General features: G+C 38.8%; 1 long non-coding RNA gene across 1 annotated transcript in view; it reads left to right on the top strand.

Moving 5' to 3' along the window:
- Positions 1-5,164: 5,164 nt before the first annotated feature.
- Positions 5,165-20,746, top strand: part of LOC121489726 — a 541,311-nt gene continuing 525,729 nt past the window's right edge. The window contains exon 1 of the long non-coding RNA XR_005987401.1: positions 5,165-5,179. This is a non-coding gene — a long non-coding RNA (uncharacterized LOC121489726). The remainder of the gene's footprint in view (positions 5,180-20,746) is intronic.

Below are 20,746 nucleotides of genomic sequence, written 5' to 3'. Positions count from 1 at the left end.
CACAAGGTGGTACTGTTTCCTTTCTAGTAACACAAGGCGCAGCTTCCCAGGAACACAAAGTACTCTAAAAAATTACCATAGTTCCTTTTTATAATTATTGAGTTTTTAGGGTCCTATTAGATTTGTCCCATAGAAGGAAATGTGTAGGGCTTTTCTTGTAGAAACACAATTTTTAGCAATAAGTTAACCTCAAAATTGAGCAATGTCAGAGTGAAGATTTCCCCTTTTTCCTTATAATTTCATTTATAATAATTATGTTTTTAGTGATACTAACAGCCTTATAAAAACATCATTATATTATATACCCAATGACTGTGAAATCATCTGCCTTGAAGCATAGCGAAATCATCAATCAGCAAACTAGGTCTAAAATGGGGCCATTTTAAGAAAGCTATTTACACTGTAATTTGCAAGTTGATTTTTTTTTTTTGAAATTAAAACATTTCTAAAATGCACTAACTATGATTGTTTAAAAAAAGTAATGGCTCTTTTTATGGCAAGGAAATAAATTGAACCTCTGTGCTAGAAAGTGCAGAAAACAAATCAGCTTTCTTTATAAATAGATTTTACTGCTGGTTTAGAAATTACCTTATGTGCTTTTTAGATGATGGAAAAAGGAAATAAACTTCTGTTTGCACTGTGCATGCAGCATATTTGCTGTGTCACTTTCCAGAGGATTATGGAATGTTGGGAGGTCAGGATTCTCAGAATGTAGAATTCTAAGTGGCAAAGTGAGAAATCGAAAATGAAGCAAGCCTAGCAGTTTAATATATGTACTGGTGGAGTTGAGAGAGGAGACCTTGGACTGGGAGTCAGCAGATCATGTTCTGACTTTGCCTGAGTCGCTGGTGGCCACAGCAGGCCTGGCACTAGGTGAAGGCCAAGGCTGACAGGGGGTTAGGCTGACGGGCATTGGGATAGAGAGGCCACTGGCCAGAGGTTATGGCCAAATGATCAGTGCTCAGGGCCAAACATGCTGTTAATGTGCATTCTGAAGGCAACACTGACACCAGAATCTGGGCTTTCTGGCTGAGTCTGTGACCTCATTCTGAGGTGTTTAATTTCATTAACAAACGTTCTTTGATTGTCCAAGTTAGACAGAAGTTCCCCAAAGGTACAGAGACAAACTCTTCAGATGTGGGCTAAGGGGTTGGCTCCATGGAGCAAGAGCTCCAGAGCTTCCACTTCAAGAGAGGAAGGAGGAAACAGCCTCTCAGGGTAAGAGGTGGCTGTAACTAAACTGGATTTTTCTAAAAAAAATGAATCCTTAAATCTTAGTCTGTTTGAGCTGCTACAACACATTCTCATAGACGCAGTGGTTTAAACAATAAACATTTATTTCTTTCATTTGTGGAAGCTGGGAGGTCTAATATCATGGTGGATCCCATGCCTGGTGAGACCTGTTTCTAGGTTTGCTGGTAGCTGTCTTGTATCCTCAACATGGCTGAGAGGGCTCTAGTCTCTTTCTCTATGTATGAGAACATTAATCCCTTTGTGCATTCCCTACCTCAAGACCTCATCTAAACGTAATTACCTTCCCAAAGCCCAATCTCCTAATACCACTCCATTGTAGGTTAAGCCTTCAAACTATGAATTTTGGGAGGACACAAACATGCAGTTCATAGCACCTTTATCTGACAACAACCAGTGTCCCCTGGGTAAAAGTCTAGCTCCTAGAGAAAGACTTAAAATTATGCCTTGATTATTGTCCAAACTGTCCATCTGGACTTGTTAAAAACAGCATACTTGACTATTTCCTGTAAAGATTTGTTTATTCTTTTTTTTTTAAGATTTGTTTATTCTTACTCTATTATATTTATAGGATTTTTACAGAATGACATCCACAAGACTCCTAATAGCTTAATCTTTTATAGGAGGCTTTATAACACTGTTGGTAAAGGCATGTACTTTGAAATCATTCAGAAGAATTTATGAACAAAGCTGATGCTAAGTGCTTTATATACATTATTCAATTTAATCCACATGAAACCCTATTGTTGGCCACTCTCACTTTCCAATTTTGCAGAGGAACTAAATTTGAGAGAGTTGCCCAAGGTTGCAGAGTTAATAAGTGGTATAGCTGGGACTTGAATCAAGTCAATCTGATTCCAGGACATGTTTACCATTCTCTTACCATATTTTTTTTTAAATTTTTTTAAATTTTTATTTATTTATGATAGTCACAGAGAGAGAGAGAGAGGCAGAGACACAGGCAGAGGGAGAAGCAGGCTCCATGCACCGGGAGCCTGACGTGGGATTCGATCCCGGGTCTCCAGGATCGCGCCCTGGGCCAAAGGCAGGCGCCAAACCGCTGTGCCACCCAGGGATCCCTCTTACCATATTTTTTAAGTCCCCAGGAGTGCTAACATCTTTTCATTTGAAATCTCACTTCTTTTTGGGTAGCAGCTTTATTAATCTGTGAAAAAGGCACCATAGCACAGATAAGAAATTCTTTGAAATCTTTAATATTCACAGTGAGATAAGAACCAGTTCTGTGGTATCATCAATGTGGAAGTATCATTTGAAGGATTCCTCTTTTACCAAACATACAATGAAATATAGAAAAACAAAAAACAAAAGACAAAAAAAACGCCAACACCCAGGCATGTTCCCCTGGTGTCACTGAGACCAGTCTCTGGCTGTTTTCCTTTGCCTCTTCTCTGACAGGTGTTTCAGTCCTCTTCCTACCAGGGCGGCCAGATCTAAGACTGGACTTGGGTTTGGGGAGAAGTAGATGGAGGAGGTCTCTGGCCTGCTCTGGCAATAGACCACGTTAGTAACAAAATCCTTCCAGGCTTAAGCTCAGCTCATTAGACCTCTCTGTGCTTGGGGAAAATGTCCAGGTAGTAATAAAGTGTTATTTATGTTTCTTTCTTAGGGACATCTCCGGGAAATTTGTTCCTGCCGGATACCATCTTAATCACTTCCATTATAACAAATTGTATTTCCTTTGTGAAACTGAAATCTAAATGGAGTTTTGAGACACAAGTATAGTGAAAGAACTATACTATACTATGAAGCAAATCCTTTATCATCTTCTTATAGGAACATTGATTGTCTTCTTCTCTGCCCCCTACCTTGTTCTTCACCAACTTCTAGACTTTCATAAAAGCGGCACTTTGGTCTAAGACAGACTTCCTGATTGGTTTGTGGTAAATTAGACCAGCACCTATAGGACCACTGGGAACCCTCTCTGGTCTGTCAGAAATCCCACTATTTGGAGATGGGAGCTTGGAAGGCTATTAATATTTTTTCAATGTTAAGTACTGGCCACATTAAATAATTTTGAGTGTCTTCAACATTCGACCCTCACAGTAATACTCTGAGGTACATGTTCTAGTCCCATTTTAGAGATGATGAAACTGAGGTTCAGAGAAACTAAGAATTCCAATTAGGAAAAGTTGGTGCTGAGGTTTGCAGCACTTCTGTCTAACTGCAGACCACCACATTTATGCCATCTCTTCACCGGAGAGTTCTTTCCTCGATTCTTCCAAGTCCTTAGTTTTCGGAAATTCATCTTCGACTAGATTTCACACTCAGGTGAACTACCATTTTAAACTTTGCAGCTGAAAGTAGAGGTTTCAAGCTTGAGATAGGCACAGGGGACGGTTTCATTGATAAACCAAGTAATTTGTGGGGTTCTGAAAGACTGTCTCTAAATTCTTTGTTTTGCTGACTTTCCATATTCGTCAAAATGTCATACATGTTTCCTTTTTGGAATAAATTTAAGAATTTCTATGAAAAGTTAAACAAAGAAAGGACCAACAGAGAGAGAGAGAGAGAGACAGAGACAGAGACAGAGACAGAGAGAAATTGTAAAAACCCACCTCAGATCTTACATTTAGGTCTCAGAGGTTTGTTCAACCTAATTGAGTTTGGTAATTGTTAGCAAATCTGTCGTTGTGCAGTGTTCATGAAACCATGAGTAGAAGTGTAACCAAACTCGAGGGGTTTGCTGCGTGGAGTTCATCAAACTGAACACAACCCAAGGAAGTGCTGGAAACAAAGGACTTTCTATTGTTATAAGTTAGGAGGCAGGGAGAGCGCTCTCACAGCACTGTCTGCCCAAAGGGTTAGTCTAGGAAGCTTTCACTCAGAGTATTAGGGGTGGGGAGCTTGCATTTACGTTAAGGAACTTCTGGTTCAGTTGTGCATGTTAGTGTGTCAGCATGCTAGTGGGTACATCGTTTGCTCAATAAATTGTGCAAAACCCTATCCAGATGAGGAGATCTTTGGATTATAATGAGCTACAGGTAACTTCAGGACAATTGTGGGGGGGGGGGGGGCTTCTGTGCAGGTAGTCAGCTCCAATCCAGCTCGAACTGGCTCATGCAGAGGATGTCAGGGGAGACACACCTAGCGAGGGGCTATCAGCTGAAACACCCAGCTGGGAACTTTCTTGGCCAGAACTGCTGGTTCTGCAAAACAAAACACATTCCTTCCCAGCTTTTGTCCTTTCCCTTTCTCCCTTCTGCTGACAGTTTTCAGCCTTCTTATCTGAGCACTTCCTGTTGCATCCTAGCTCGCCGGAAGTTCACCTAACAGACTTACCAAATCCTTTCATTCGTCATATACTCAAAAGGGAAACAGACTCTGCACTGCTCAGTTTTGACAGGGACAAAAGACACATGTGGGGATAGCAAGGCTGGGCAGGCCTTCATGAAGTGGGCAGGGGTTGGGAGAGGGTGGTGCCAGGGGTCTAGGGGGACTGGCCACATTTGGGTTCTCTGGAGACCTCAAAAATCCACTCTGCCTTCTTCAAATGCTTGCCATGCCTGTCCGAGTTCAACAGGGCTCTGAGAAGGAGTGCACCGCAGCCTGAGCTTTGGTCAACTGCCTTTCCTCATCCATATCTTGGCTGGTGGCTATGCGCTTGGGGACAATTTGCCTAGCTTTTTTGATCCACACCAGAAAACTTGCTTTTGAAGTGGTTTGGAAAGCTGCAAAAGAAACGTGCTTCATGGTATTGGTATTGCTGCCAAAGAGAAAAGATTCTGCTTTTCATCAGCCGTTTGCTTTAGCAATCTGTGTCTTTCTAGCACCTACTGCCCATGGCCCTGGTTTGTTGACGCACAGACAGTGTAGCTGAAGCTGAAGAACAGCACGGGAACTCCTGGCCCTGTCCCTTCCAGGTTGGGCTAGGAACGGGCTTACGGATGTTCCGAGCGTGAACAGGCAGGTAAGCTGGAGATCTGTGGCAATTCTTTTAACATGAGGCTGGATATTCTTTATAGTTTCCCCAGACACAGGAATTGGCAGGGCTTGAAAAAGAATCACTGGCAGGAAGTTCATTTTCTTTATTGCTACCTCCCCAGCCATAAAACTAAAAGCTTTTTACCTAAATCATGTTTGCTATCTCATGGGAGCGGGAGATCATTTTCTTCAGAGTTTTTCCCAGTTGGAGTTGAGTCTTAGGGATTCCATGCTTTTAATAGTCCATTTGAATTTGAAGAGCTTTTCTAATTGATGGTTCTCCTATTCCCTGCCCAGCCCTTCTGATTCTGCATCATTTTCATTCCCCTCCTCCCAATCTCAGATTCCTGAAAATTCATTTTGAACTTCATTTTTCACTTAATTAGAACTCCGTGCACCTATTGTGCTAGCTTGAATTTCATCACCCCAAAATAATCTTCCTCTCTTCGAATTTCCTCTGTTTGACCCAGAGCTATTTCACTCATGCAAATAAACGGAAAAGGGAACCTCTCCTTGGGTTTTGTGATTTGTGTAACAAAACATTTTGAGGGCTGATGTATTGTGATTTACTGATTTGTTAATCAGTAAAAATCTTACTAAGATTTTTCTAATTTTGAGTTCTGCCCCCAAACTTATGCCTCTTCCTGTATCTATTCCTTCCTGTTAGTTTATTTTGTCTCGACTCTTATTATTGTTTTTCATAGAAATTGCCTTCTTTTACCTACTTGCTTCTGCAGAAATGAAAATAATCCTTAATGCTTTCTTCTTCCTGGTCACCTTTCTACGATAAAAGTAATCTTTTTTCTTTTTCTGCCATCCTCATTGACATCTCCCACTTGGTCTGCAAACATAAATTCCTTTTTCTAACTTTGTGCCCCTTCACTACATTCTCTACAGACCATTCAGAGAGATATTTTAAAGATTTCAATTAGATCATGTCTCTTCTCTGTTTAAAAATCTTTAATGAGGGATCCCTGGGTGGCGCAGCGGTTTGGTGCCTGCCTTTGGCCCGGGGCGCGATCCTGGAGACCCGGGATCGAATCCCACGTCTGGCTCCGGTGCATGGAGCCTGCTTCTCCCTCTGCCTGTGTCTCTGCCCATCTCTCTGTGTGTGACTATCATAAATAAATAAAAAAAAAATAATAAAAAATATATAAAAATCTTTAATGATTTCCCACCTACAAGGTAATTCTGTGAGATTGCAAGCTCTGAGGATACAGGGACTAGATTTGCCTTATTTATTGCTGTTTACCCAGGGCCTAGCCCAGGGCCTACTACCTAGTAGGCACTTACCACATTGACCAGCTTCTATCTCCTTTTTCAGCCTCATCTCTCACACCAGCACTCATCTGTCTCAGCCACATTACTCTTTTCTCAGATCCCTGAGGTGGCCTAGTGTGGGCTGCCTGAGCTGTGATACACTCACTCTCCCTTGTTGGCTAGCATTCACTTATATCCTTGATATTCTAAATGGTGTCTCAGGCCAGCAGCCTGGGCATCTGGGGATGCTTGTTAGGACTCAGTCTTTTACTGTAACCCTGATGAATCACAATCTACACCAAAATGAAGTCCTCAGGTAAGCTATGTGCATAGGAAAGTTTGAGAATCTCTGGTTTAGGTCTCAGCCTTTTTAGTTCTTTAGAGAGAACTTTCCCAACTGGCTAGTACACATTAGGTCACCTGATGGATTCACTTACAGCATCTGTGACACCCAGAAGGGAAAGAAAGTGAAATATAAGGGAGGGAGCCTGGGGAGGGGAAGCCTGACAATCAAAACTGTTTACTTCTGAATTTTACCTAAGGCTGACTTTTCAAAAGTTATGGTTTATATAGAAGAGCATGTGAAATCTGTAACTTGTTTAATTTGAGCAAACTGAAAATTTCAAGTTTTCTTTGTTTTAACAAGTTTTTTGACTTTGCTCTGAAAACCACTTCATATAGTTATTTTGTTTTGAATTGCCACATTGTGATACCATATGATAAACATATAGTGGTGAGCCACAATTGGTTTGGGTTTTCCAGTATTTCATTGATCCATGATTGTGGAGCACATTGTAGAAAGTCCAAATCAAACACCTGTTCTTTAATGGAGTTTGATTTTAGCTTTGTTGCAAGTCAATTGTTCAGTGTTTTGTTGCAGACACTTGGCTATTAAATAGTTGACTGATTGGTTTGTGGTTCTTGGGGCCTTCTTCCAGATACCCAGTAACATCCCAGTAATGACATTATTGCAGATCCTCAGCATTTTACAAAGGACATGCAATGAGTATCCAACCAATGAACTAAGTAAGCCATGGTTGTGGTTGAGAGATGAAAAAAAAAACACTAATTAAAAATAAATGCCTTCATTGCTTATCTCCAAAAGCATTTCTAAGGTGTCCTACATGTATGCTTTACTTGCAAAATATTTTGTTGCCTCTGTTTGCCAAATATTTCAGGATTTTATGGGACCAAAGTATTCTATTAATTTAACTGGACAACTTGTTGGGGTTATTCAATAAGCTAAAACTCTTGGCAGAGCTATAATTTTAAAGTATAATCCCACTGGTTCCATGAGCATTACAGCTGCTCCTTGTTTGTTTAATAATAGAGCTGATGAGTACTTAATTTGAAAGGAACGCTGGGTGCAGGTGTAGTGCTATTTAGATGTAATCGAGGACACATTTGGCATCTGTTGCAAGACCTATAGGTAAAGCAAAACAGAAGTTAAAATCAACCCTATGTCAAATCTACATAGTTTAAAACTTCACAGAGTTTTTCTGGACATTGAGGGAGGAAGTTTAGTAGAAATCTAAGGGGATGAGAGAGGGACCCAACATTTGTTGATTGTCTTTTGTTAGTCACTCATTTGAGCATCACATCAATCCATCAAGACAGGGTTTTTTTTTTTTTAAGATTTTATTTATTTATTTGTGAGAGACACACACACACACAGAGGCAGAGACATAGGCAGAGGGAGAAGCAGGTTCCCCGTGGCGCGCCCAATGTGGGATTCAATCACGACCTGAGCCAAAGGCAGGCGCTCAGCCACTGAGCCACCCAGGTGTCCCTCTTCAAGGTAGGTTTTATTTCTCATTTTACCCAGATGAAAAATTGATCCTCAGATTCATACTTTTTTTTTTTCCTGGTTACATGTTAGAATCACAGTAATGGCTTTAAAAATAACACATTTTATACCCACTAGGATGGCTATTATTAAAAATAAAGGAGAACAACAAGTGTTAGCAAGGATATGGAGAAATTGGAACCTTTGTGCATGACTGGTGGGAATACAAAATGGTGAAGCTGATGTGGAAAATAGTATTCTAGTTCCTTAACAACTAAAGCATGGAATTACCATATGATTCAGTAATCCCATTCACAGATGGATATATACATAAAATAATTGAAAGCAGGGATTCAGACAGATATTGCACATGCATGTTCATAGCAGCATTATTCACAATAGCCAAAAGATAGAAATAACCCAAAAGTCCATTGATAGATAAATGAATAAACAAAAGGTGGTAGGTATATACACAGAATAGAATATTATTCAACCATAAAGAGAAATGAAAAAAATGTTAAGTTCTTATTTAAATTCCAGCTAGTTAATATTCAGTGTTATATTAGTTTCAGGTGTATGATATAGTGGTCCAACACTTCCATACAACACCTGGTGCTCATCACAAGTGTACTCCTTAATTCTTATCACCTGTTTCACCCATCCCCTACCCACCTCCCCTCTGATAATTATCAGTTTGTTTTCTGTAGTTAAGAGTCTGTTTCTTGGTTTGTCTCTCTCTCTTTTTTCCCTTTGTTCATTTGTTTTGTTTCTTAAATTCCACATATGAGTGAAATCATATGGTATTTGTCTTTTCTTGACTGATTTACTTAGGGAACACTCTCTAGCTCCAACCATGTTGTTGCAAATGGCAAGATTTAATTCTTTTGTATGGCTGAGTAATATTTCATATATATGGAATATATATGTATGTATGTGTGTGTGTATATATATATATATCATATCTTTTTATCCATTCATTGGTCATTGAACACTTAGGCTATTTCCATAGTTTGGCTATTGTTGATAATGCTAGTGTAAACATTGAGGAGCATATATCCCTTTGAATTAATGTTTTTGTACTTTTTGTACTTTTTGGGTAAATAGTAGTACAATTGTGGGATTGTAGTGCAGTTCTATTTTTAATATTTTGGGGAAACTCCAACTGTTTTCCACAATGGCTGCACCAGTTTGCATTCCCACCAACAGTGTGAGAGGGTTCTTCTTTCTCCACATCCTTGCCAACACCTGTTGTTTCTTGTATTATTGATTGTAGACATTCTGACAGGTGTGAAGAGATAGCACATTGTAGTTTTAATTTGCATTTTCTTGGTGATAAGTGATGTTGAGCGTCTTTTCATGTGTCTGTTGGTTACTGTATGTCCTCTTTGGAAAATGTCTATTCATGTCTTCTGCCCGTTTCTTAACTGGATTATTTGTTTTTTGGGTGTTGAGTTTTTTAAGTTCTATATATATTTTGGATCCTAACACTTTATCAAATATGTCATTTGCAACATCATCCTGTATGTTGTCTTTTAGTTTTGTTGTTTCCTTTGCTGTGCAAAAGCTTTTTATTTTGATAAAGTCCCAGTAGTTTATTTTTGCTTTTGTTTCTCTTGCCTCAGGTGACATATTTAGAGAGAAGTTGCTCTGGTCAATGTCAAAGAGGTTACTGACTGTGTTCTCTTCCAGAGTTTTTCGGTTTTCATGTTTCACATTCAGGTCTTTAATCCATTTTGAATTTATTTTTGTGTATGGTGTACAAAAGTGGTCCAGTTTCATTCTTTTGCATGTAGCTAAGAGTTTTCCCACCATTTGTTGAAGAGACTTTTTCCCTTGAATATTATTTCCTGCTTTGTTAAAAACTAATTGACTATATAGCTGTGGGTTCATTTCTGGGTTTTTGTTCTGTTCTATTGATCTCTGTATCCATTTTTGTTCTAGCACCATATTGTTTGGATCACTAGTTTTGTAATATAACTTGAAGTCTGGTATTGTGGCATCTCTAGCTTTGCTTTTCTTTTTCAAGGTTGTTTCAACTATTTGGAATCTTTTGTAGTTCCATATAAATTTTAGGATTGTTTTAGCTCTGTGAAAAATGCTGGGGTTATTTTGATAGGAATTACATTAAATGTGTAGCTTGTGTTGGGTAGTATAAACATTTTAATAACATTTGTTCTTCCAATCCATGAGCATGGAATACCTTTCCACTTCTCTGCATCATCTTCAATTTCTTTCTGCAGTGTTTTATAGTTTTTTGAATATACATCTTTCACATCTTTGATTAGGTTTATTCCCAGGTATCTTAATGTTTTTGGTGCAATTGTAAATGGGATCAACTCCTTAATTTCTTTTTCTATTGTTTCATTATTGGTGTGTAGTAATGTAACAGGTTTCTGTGTATTGAATTTGTATCCTACAATTTTACTGAATTCATGTATCAATTCCATCATTTTTTTTTGTGGACTGTTTTGGGTTTTCTATATAGAGTATCATGTTATCTGCAAATAGTGAAAGGTTTACTTCTTCCTTGCTGATTTGGTTGCCTTTTATTCCTTTTTGTTGTCTGATTTCTGTGGGTAGGACTTCCAGTACCATGGTAATTAAAAGTGGTGAGAGTGGACATAAAGGAATGAAATTTTGATACTTGCTAAAACATGGATGAATCTTGACAATAAATGATGTAAGCCAGACACAAAAGGACAAATATTATATGATTCCACTTACATGAGGTGCCATTAACAGGAAAATTTATAGCGATGAAAAACAAAATAAGGTCCCCAGGGGAGGAGGAGTTATTGTTAGTGGGTACAGAGTTTCTGTTTGGGATGATGAAAGTCCTGGAGTTGGATGGTGGTGATGATTGCACAGCAATGTGAATGTATTTAATGCCACTGAATTGTTCACTTACAAATGATTAAAATGGTAAATTTATGCTACATATATTTATAATACAATTAAACATGTTGCTTGGATTCCACTATCCGATGTGCTGTAATGATTGGTTTGTAGATTGGTTTGGTAGAGCCTGGCCATTAGTATCCCTCCAGGTGCTCTCTGCTTTCAGGCTGTCATTTTCGCACTATTCTAGGATCCCTTTTTGTTCCCAACTTAGGCCTGAAGAGCTGCTGAAGAACTCTGTGCATGAAAGCCAGCAACGCTTTTTCCTTTTCCCACTTCAGCCCTCTACCCTTAACTTCAGCTAGGTGTTAGGAGAAAATCAAGATGACTAAAAATTTGCTGTAGGGTACCAAATAATCTCAAGGATCCCTGGTTATTAATCCATATCACTCCCTAGAAAGTAGAATTCAGACTGGGTGAAGGATTCCTAAAAAGCTATCACCTAGCCAGGCATTCATATGTCAAAAATTTCTTTATTTGTGCTAAAGTTAGGGTAGAGAAACAGTTATGAAGAGACCCAGAAGCTAGATCAAGGTCCTATAAAAGACCTCTGGGGTCATAACTCCAAGCTCAGGAGCAATGAGGGAAATTGATTGTTTTATATTCTTTCTCCCCCTTTATTCCTCTTTTTCTCCTTGTTGCCCCCTGTAACTTCCCCCAGGAACATGGCTCTTGAACCATCCTTATTTCTAATCATCTGCCTTCTACTCCTTGAATGAAGAAGCAAGTTTTAAGTGAGGGTGCTGAGCTATATTAAGTTACATTAATTCAGGAATCGTGATTAGTTCCATATTGGCTTCCAATACCAGAGAAAGAATGGGGATGATTGTCACTGTAACAGAAATGTCACTATGAGCAATCCTGATCATGTTTTTCTAGGACGTAATCTACATATGCTGTCTGCATTTGACATACATTTCAGGAGATATAATATAAAATGTAGTGATAACATAGGCATGCTCTTGAAACTCAAAAAGATTGTATACTTTTATGTCAGAGCTCCTTTTTCTCTGGGGCCTCCTAGGTATAGCTTTCTCATTGGTTTGGCCAAGCCTGCCTTCTTTTCTACCCATCTACTTTTTTTTTTTTTCCCTATGATTGATCCAATATATGTTACATTTTTTTTTTTACTCAATATCTCCTTTCATGAAACTTGTTTTTGATAATGTTTCTGCTGAACATAATGAAAGATAGACAAGACTGAATATAGTTAAAGTTTGTCTTCTTTTTGGTGGCAACATTCTGAGGCAGGAGTAAAAGTGCTTCTTTTTAAATCATCATTTAATCACCAGGCAGAGCAGATAAGGAAAAATTAGATTTTAAAATCTGGCATCTGTCAAACTCAGGTATCTTCTCACTGATTTTAATTGAGTCCTTTCTTATACATTTTGCCACTGGTTGACTCCTGAATTGTTTGGCCCCGATGGAATATAGTGTGGAATTGTCAAATGGAGATCAGATGAATAATGTCCTACTGTATCTGATAATTAAATATTTAGGAGTTTTGTGAGTTGGTTGTCAAACTATTGGTAGCTTGAAATCAAGCATAGTGAGAGTATTTACTTCAGAGAAATCAGCAAATGCTACAAATCCACACACCCTTTTGCCCCCATTGGTTTACCAGCATATCACATTTATTCTTCTTGTAAGCATTCAGAATTCCTATAAATATTCACAGATCCTCTTAAACTCCCTATCTCACTCAGAATAGGCCAAAGTGTTTACGGTGGCCAATAAGGCCCTAAATAAGCTGACCCCACCTATCCTCTGACCTGCTTCCTTCTGTTCGCCCTACTCCTATTGTTGCTCTGCTTCATGCACATGGCTATGCAAGCTTCTGCTAAGGGCATTTTTCTGTTGTTTGCACCCTTGCCCCAAATATCTGCAGAGTGGTTCCCTCACCTCTTTTGAGACTGCTCAGATGTAATCTTCTCAGTGACATTATCTGTTTTAGTTTCTTATTACTGCTGTGGTCAATTAGCACAAATTGTGACTCACACATTTTCTCCTGGTGAGAATGTATTTCCTTACCTTTTCCAGCTTCTAGAGGATGCTCACATTCTGTGGCTCATGGTCCTTCCAGCCAGCAATTGTCACTCCAACCTCTACTGTCATATCTCCAGTCTCTGAATCTGATACCTACCTCTTTCCCTTATAAGGACCCTTGTGATCACATTGAACCCACTTAGATAATCCATGATAATCTCCCCATCTCATGATCCTTAACTTAATCATATCTATAGCATCTTTTTGCCATATAAGTATGTAGACATGTTTGAGGGCCATTATTCTGCTTACTATACCTTCCTTGACCATCCCATTTGAACTTTGTACCTATTCACTCCAAGTATTTCTTTTTTTTTTTTTTAATTTTTTATTTATTTATGATAGTCACAGAGAGAGAGAGAGAGGCAGAGACACAGGCGGAGGGAGAAGCAGGCTCCATGCACCGGGAGCCTGATGTGGGATTCGATCCCGGGTCTCCAGGATCGCGCCCTGGGCCAAAGGCAGGCGCCAAACCGCTGCGCCACCCAGGGATCCCCACTCCAAGTATTTCTTATCCCTTTTCCTGGCTTAATTTTTCTCTGTACCCCTTAACAACCTTCTAGAATATTATATATTTGACATATTTATTTTATTGATGGTCTGTCTCCTCCCATTAGAATATAATCCAAATGAAGGTAAATATTTTTGCTTTCTATATTTTAAAAATATTTTGTTTTATATCATTGCTGCATTTTCATTGCTTAAAACAGCAACTGGCTTGGAGCACCTGGGTGGTTCAGTGGTTGAGCATCATCTGCCTTTGACTCAGGAGGTGATCCTGAGGTCTTGGGGTTGAGTCCCGCATCAGGTTCTCCACAGGGAGCCTGCCTCTCCACCCACCCCCCCCGCCTGTATCTTTGCCTCTCTCTCTGTGTTTCTCTTGAATAAATAAATAAAATCTTTTAAAAAACCAGCAACTGGCTTCTATTAAGCATTCTATATATTGTTTGAATGAAGTAAGTGGAAGAGTTTGGGAAAAGAAACTCACATGACATGGAAGGTTCTCCAGTGAGGGGGAAAGGTCATGTAGCAGAGCCTGTATTGGATGCTGAGTAGCTCCAGAGATTTCTCACAACGGAACCGCTTTGTCTACACTGAAATTCTTGTCCAAGTTCTGGTTTCTGATCTTTTCCCTCATGTTTGTTTTTGCCCTTTTTTGGGCAAAATCTTTATATTAATTTCTTACTCTAGTTTTTAGAGTACTGAGGCAAAGGAACCATTTTCCCCTAGTTCTGTAACTATTATACTATTCTACTCTGTTTGCAACATGCTCCATATTGAATATGCAAGTGCCAAGTATTTCCTTTTCTGATTTCTTACCTTTCATTTTTCAGAAATCAGTCTAAATTGAGGAAGGGAGCAATGCTGTCAATTTTCTATGGGTTTTTTGTTTTTGTTTTGTTTTATTTTGTTTTGTTTTTGGAGGATAGCAGTGAGGTCTTTACTCAAAAGAAAACATCTTTGTATGGGAAGTGTAGCTTTCCTAGTTTGGGCACAGTGATAGGAAAGTTGAAATGTGCAATCCAGAAGACCAGATATCTTCAGAAACGGCCTTCCCATTTGAGACTTCTATGGTTGATATTTTGATTAGTGTGAAACAATAGGTTTAGATGTCTGTATCTAAACCCATCATAGCCACAAAGCTTCATGTAACACTACAACTTTTCTGTCAACTCTGAATAAAGGTAGGGTGATGGTACTGGAGATAAATTTTACTTCAAAATATTCAATTTATTTATGTGAAGGGTAGAAGGATTTACTTTCCAAAGATCTATATTTTAATTCATCAAAACATTTTTCTTGGTACTTGTCCTAATTTGTTGGAGCTGCTATAATAAAAATATCATAAACTAGGTGGCTTATAAACAATAAACATTTATTTCTCACAGTTCTGGAGGTTGGAAACTCTGAATCTGGTGCCAGCAACTTCAATGTCTGGTGAAGGCCTACATTATCATAGATGGCTTACTTCTCACTGTGTCCTCACATGGTGGACAGAGTTCCCTTGGGGTCTTTTTTATAAGGGCATTAATCCCATTCATGAAGTGTCCACCTTCACATTCTAATGACCTCCAAAACGCCCCACTCTAAAGTACTAGCACATTAGGGATTAGGTTTTTAACATATGAATTCTGGGGGAGTGGGGGAAGAAACATGAAATTCAGATCATGGTAATACTATTTTATGATTATGGAGCAAATAGAATTCTTATTAGAATTCTCAGCCCCAAGTTGAGAATCAGTATTTTGATACATGTCCTGCTGTGACCAGAGCCTTGGAATTATAAATTAAAGGGGATCTTCCTTCAGTCTACCTAAAAACACTTAAGAGAGTTAAAGAACACTCTTATGCACCATATGGAATCCCCATTGGTCATTTTTGATGACCAATATTATATTTACTGATCCCAGAGCAAAATTAATATATGCTAAGAAATGGAGTATTTTCTGTTGTTATCTTAGATATTATGACCAGAAACTTCTTAGAAAAGCAATAGTGAGTCATGAGGACACTGGATGCTGTAACATCCTTTGCCTTCAAGGCGTTGCAAACAACTTGAATCAATCCAGTAACCTTATCAAACACAAGCAAACAGAAAAATGAAAACCATTTATCTGAAACAGCAGGTTGGAAAATTCATTGGTATACTTTGAAGGCGTCTCACTAACCCTGCCAAAGCTTTGCTCCACCAGAGCAGGGCATGAATTTTTCATTGCCCCAGTAATCAAGGTCTTTAGAGTTTCATTGTGTTTTCTCTCTAATATAGCTAATATGTTGAACATTGTTGACATTCAGCTTATAGTTGCCAAGGATAAAATAAAATAAAAACCTGCTTTGAATGATATTATGAAAACATTGTAAGAAATAATTTGCTGTCAGAACTAAAGTTGAATTATGTTCTTTATACAAAGTCACTTTAGGTGCGAGGGGTCAAACCTTTCAAGTTGATTTTAGATAACAGATACAGACATCTTTATTGGATTTGTCTGGAAAAAGAGAGAAAATTCTAACATTATCTGTTCTGGTCTGCATGTATAAGGCTCAGCCTGTTAGCGTCCTCTGCTCTCATCCTTTTAGATCTCCTTACTCAACTCCATATATGGAGAAAAAAACCCAAATGACTCTCAACAGCAACCCTGGAAATTTATCAACTTATTCTTATGACACTATAATTGCTCATAAAGCATTTTGAAGATTCTTCTATTGAATTGGTTTTCAAAGCTAGTGATAAGCCTTATGATGAAGCTGATCTTACTGATATACACCGCATTTTAGGATCACATATAGTGGGACTAACATGGACTTAATGGTCTCATAACTGTCTAGAATCCAGGTTCTTCTCCCAGTGGGGATGTGAGGTTTTAGGCAAGTTATTTAAGCTCTTTGAGCCTCAGTTTTGTGGTACAACAACACATACTTTTTAGGGTTGTTGTGTGAATGAAGCATGGTCATGTATATAAATCCTGTATAATGTATTCTTTCCTTTCTTCCCTCTTACCTCCTCCTGGTTTCTCATTAGGGCTTGCTTGGTGTTAGGGAACCAGGAAACAGTAACTATTATGCTGGCAGACCCTATAAGGCCTAGGAGGAAAGTGAGGCAGATCAAAGTGGGAAGTGATGCTTTGGAAGGCCATATAGGCATTTAGACTGGGATCTCTGGTCAAAGAATTTCTAGTCCTGAGTTATCTGGAGCCTGAGGTAGTAGCAGATATAAAAGGTGGATGGCATTTATTATCTTGTTGAGAGTCCAAGAGTTAAGCCCAGATTAATTTCTGTTGTTTCAGTCAAATTTATGGGGAATTCAAGTTCTCCCCATATTTCTTTTTTTTCTTTTTAAAGATTTATTTTTTTTATTTTAGAGGGTGGGGGGAGAGTGGGCAGTGAGGCAGAGGAAGAAAATCCAAGCAGACTCCCCACTGAGCATGGAGCCTGATAATGGGACTCCATTGCTTGACCATGAAATTACCACCTGAGCCAAAACCAAGAGTTGGATGCCCAACCAACTGAGCCACCTAGGTGCCTCATCTTCCCACATTTCTTTTTTTTTTTAAATAAATTAATTTTTATTGGTGTTCAATTTACCAACATACATAAAAACACCCAGTGCTCATCCCGTCAAGTGTCCCCCTCAGTGCCTGCCACCCAGTCACCCCCACCGTCCGCCCTCCTCCGCTTCCACCACCCCTAGTTCGTTTCCCAGAGTTAGGAGTCTTTATGTTCTGTCTCCCTTCCTGATATTTCCCACACATTTCTTCTCCCTTCCCTTATATTCCCTTTCACTATTATTTACATTCCCCAAATGAATGAGAACATACACTGTTTGTCCTTCTCCGATTGACTTACTGCACTCAGCATAATACCCTCCAGTTCCATCCACATCGAAACAAATGGTGGGTATTTGTCGTTTCTAATGGCTGAGGAATATTCCATTGTATACATATACCACAGCTCCTTTATCCATTCATCTTTCAGTGGACACCGAGGCTCCTTCCACAGTTTGGCTATTGTGGCCATTGCTGCTAGAAACATCGGGGTGCAGGTGTCCCGACGTTTCATTGCATCTGAATCTTTGGGGTAAATCCCCAGCAGTGCAATTGCTGGGTCGTAGGGCAGGTCTATTTTTAACTCTTTGAGGAACCTCCACACAGTTTTCCAGAGTGGCTGCACCAGTTCACATTCCCACCAACAGTGTAAGAGGGTTCCCTTTTCTCCACATCCTCTCCAACATTTGTTGTTTCCTGCCTTGTTAATTTTCCCCATTCTCACTGGTGTGAGGTGGTATCTCATTGTGGTTTTGATTTGTATTTCCCTGATGGCAAGTGATGCAGAACATTTTCTCATGTGCTTGTTGGCCATGTCCATGTCTTCCTCTGTGAGATTTCTCTTCATGTCTTTTGCCCATTTCATGTTTGGATTGTTTGTTTCTTTGGTGTTGAGTTTAATAAGTTCTTTATAGATTTTGGAAACTAGCCCTTTATCTGATATGTCATTTGCAAATATCTTCTCCCATTCTGTAGGTTGTCTTTTAGTTTTGTTGACTGTATCCTTTGCTGTGCAAAAGCTTCTTATCTTGATGAAGTCCCAATAGTTCATTTTTGCTTTTGTTTCTTTTGCCTTTGTGGATGTATCTTGCAAGAAGTTACTGTGGCCAAGTTCAAAAAGGGTTTTGCCTGTACTACAAAGCTGTGGTCATCAAGACAGTGTGGTACTTGCACAAAAACAGACACATAGATCCATGGAACAGAATAGAGAATCCAGAAGTGGACCCTGAACTGTATGGTCAACTAATATTTGATAAAGGAGGAAAGACTATCCATTGGAAGAAAGACAGTCTCTTCAATAAATGGTGCTGGGAAAATTGGACATCCACATGCAGAAGAATGAAACTGGACCACTCTCTTTCACCATACACAATGATAAACTCAAAATGGATGAGAGATCTAAATGTGAGACAAGATTTCCATCAAAATCCTCCCACATTTCTGATCAGGTCTCTGCATCATCGTTTCTCATCTGCAAGGGCATCTTCCTTGGTCAAATGGGGGAAGTTTCAGTGTACTTGGGGCAGGTGGGGAACTTGGTCCTTTTTCCTCTTCATTGTCAAAGCTGTGGGTTGCCAAGGTTAGGATAGAGCCTGGTTATAGCAGTTTGATGATCACATCCCTTATTTTAAAATAAATATATCCTTATAACTGATCTCCCACTTACTTGACTTATTCACTTTTTCATTCATTCAACACATTTATTTGTGGAATGATTGTCCTAGGGAGGAAAAGGGACCATTCTTAGCATCAAGGGGGAAAGGAGAGAGAATGTAGAGAGCTACAGGCTTGACTTGCTTGACTTTTGACTGTTTCTAAAATAAAATAAGATCTAACTTAAAGGGCAAAACCTGCTATCACTGGAAACGTTTTCAAAATCTGAAAAATCAGTTCCAAAAGAACTTCCAAAATGTCTTGAAAATCATTAGCCATATTGGAATGACTATTTACCTTTCCAAGGTTCCAAAGTGTTCCATCAACAGTTATTGGTGTCTACACTGTGGTTTGTGCAGGACAGTTATAGTGGAAGTCACTAAATGAATTGAAAAGTCCCTGGCTATAGGCATTCATTCAGTTATTGTCTATGTGTAGATAGCATGTAGAAAGTATGTGTTCTGGAAAGGGGATGTGATCAGCAAGTGTATCTGGTGTGTGCAACAGGGAAGGTGCATGGAGGAGATGCTATTTGAGTTTGCCTGAAGAATGGGTCGGATTTTATGAGGCCAACAGAGGAGGCATTTTGTGGTACATGTTCTTCCTAGGCACTTGTTTGGGATTTCTATTTCATTTGCTCTTCAGAGATCAGCTCTTGGGAAACTCACATTTTCTATCTCAGAATGAGAAGAGCGGAGTGATCTTTTTTGCATGGTATTTTTTTTCACAGAATTTCTTTGTGTGCCAGGTTTACTTGTAGAGCTGAAGCTTGTCAGAGTTCTCATAACAAATGCATGATTGAACTAAATTACAACCCTTTGCCGCTGGCACTGGAGTCTTATGCTACCTCAGTGCTTCCAGGGGGGATGGTCTGCCTTCTGTGATTTATTTACAGAGCAAATGATAACAAATAACAATTCCCAGGCCTAAACCTATAGCAGGGGTCAGAAATAGTTTAAACTTCGTGATTTGCACTAACAAATGTAGTCTTGCAAAGCTATTGTTTTCTAACATGTATGGATGTACTGAATCAGTTACAGACTTCTCTTAAATGTGGCGCAGTAAGGAAAGTGTTTTATAAACTGTTATAAACCTTATAAACGGTTAGGTAATTGTTGGTACTACAGATATACTTCATTAAATATTCAGTGATGATTTTCGAAGGTACAGGGATTTTAACTGTGAAATTATTCTAAAGCATGCAGAAGAATTTTGGAATAATCTTTCCCATTAGAACACCATGACTAGTTTTAAAGTTCCCTTGATTTATACTTTCAGTGTACTGCAGATTACCAATTGAGTGTATTAGTATCTTTGCGATGTAAAGATTTTTATGTAAATTCTTAATCTATCAAGGAAAGGCTACATAAATGAATAGGATTTGTCTCAAAGCCCATCATTTTGAAGAATAATTTAAGACCATAGGAAATACTGATTCATCTTTTCCAAAGAGGCAACTAATTTTGTGTTTTTAAATCCATATTTATCCTGCCTAGCTTTATTAATTGAAACAATAGGTTATCACAGACTCTAACAGAAAAAAACATTTCTTTTTGGTTAACCGGAAGAGAAACATGAAATGTCTTGCTTTCTTGGGCCTGTTTTCTATATGTCAACATTATAAAATAGTCTTGTCGCTTCTATAATGTTCAGCTTCATTTTTTCCTCTCCATTCTTTTTTGCTTAAACAATCAAGTGAATAACCAGAAGTTTCTCCTCCTCCTTCTGTGTGAAATGGAACACAATTCATCTTTTCACCTCCCACCCCTGGGACTGTTTCTTTTATTCTCGTAGCCCCTATTATTTCCATATTGATGTTCAGATCAAAAACCTGTGAGTCTTCCCCCTATGTCTCCCCTCCTGTATC

The sequence above is a fragment of the Vulpes lagopus genome, chromosome 4 (genome assembly GCF_018345385.1).
Source record: "Vulpes lagopus strain Blue_001 chromosome 4, ASM1834538v1, whole genome shotgun sequence".
Classification (NCBI taxonomy): Eukaryota; Metazoa; Chordata; class Mammalia; order Carnivora; family Canidae; genus Vulpes; species Vulpes lagopus.
This window is presented reverse-complemented; position numbering and strand designations above follow the sequence as displayed.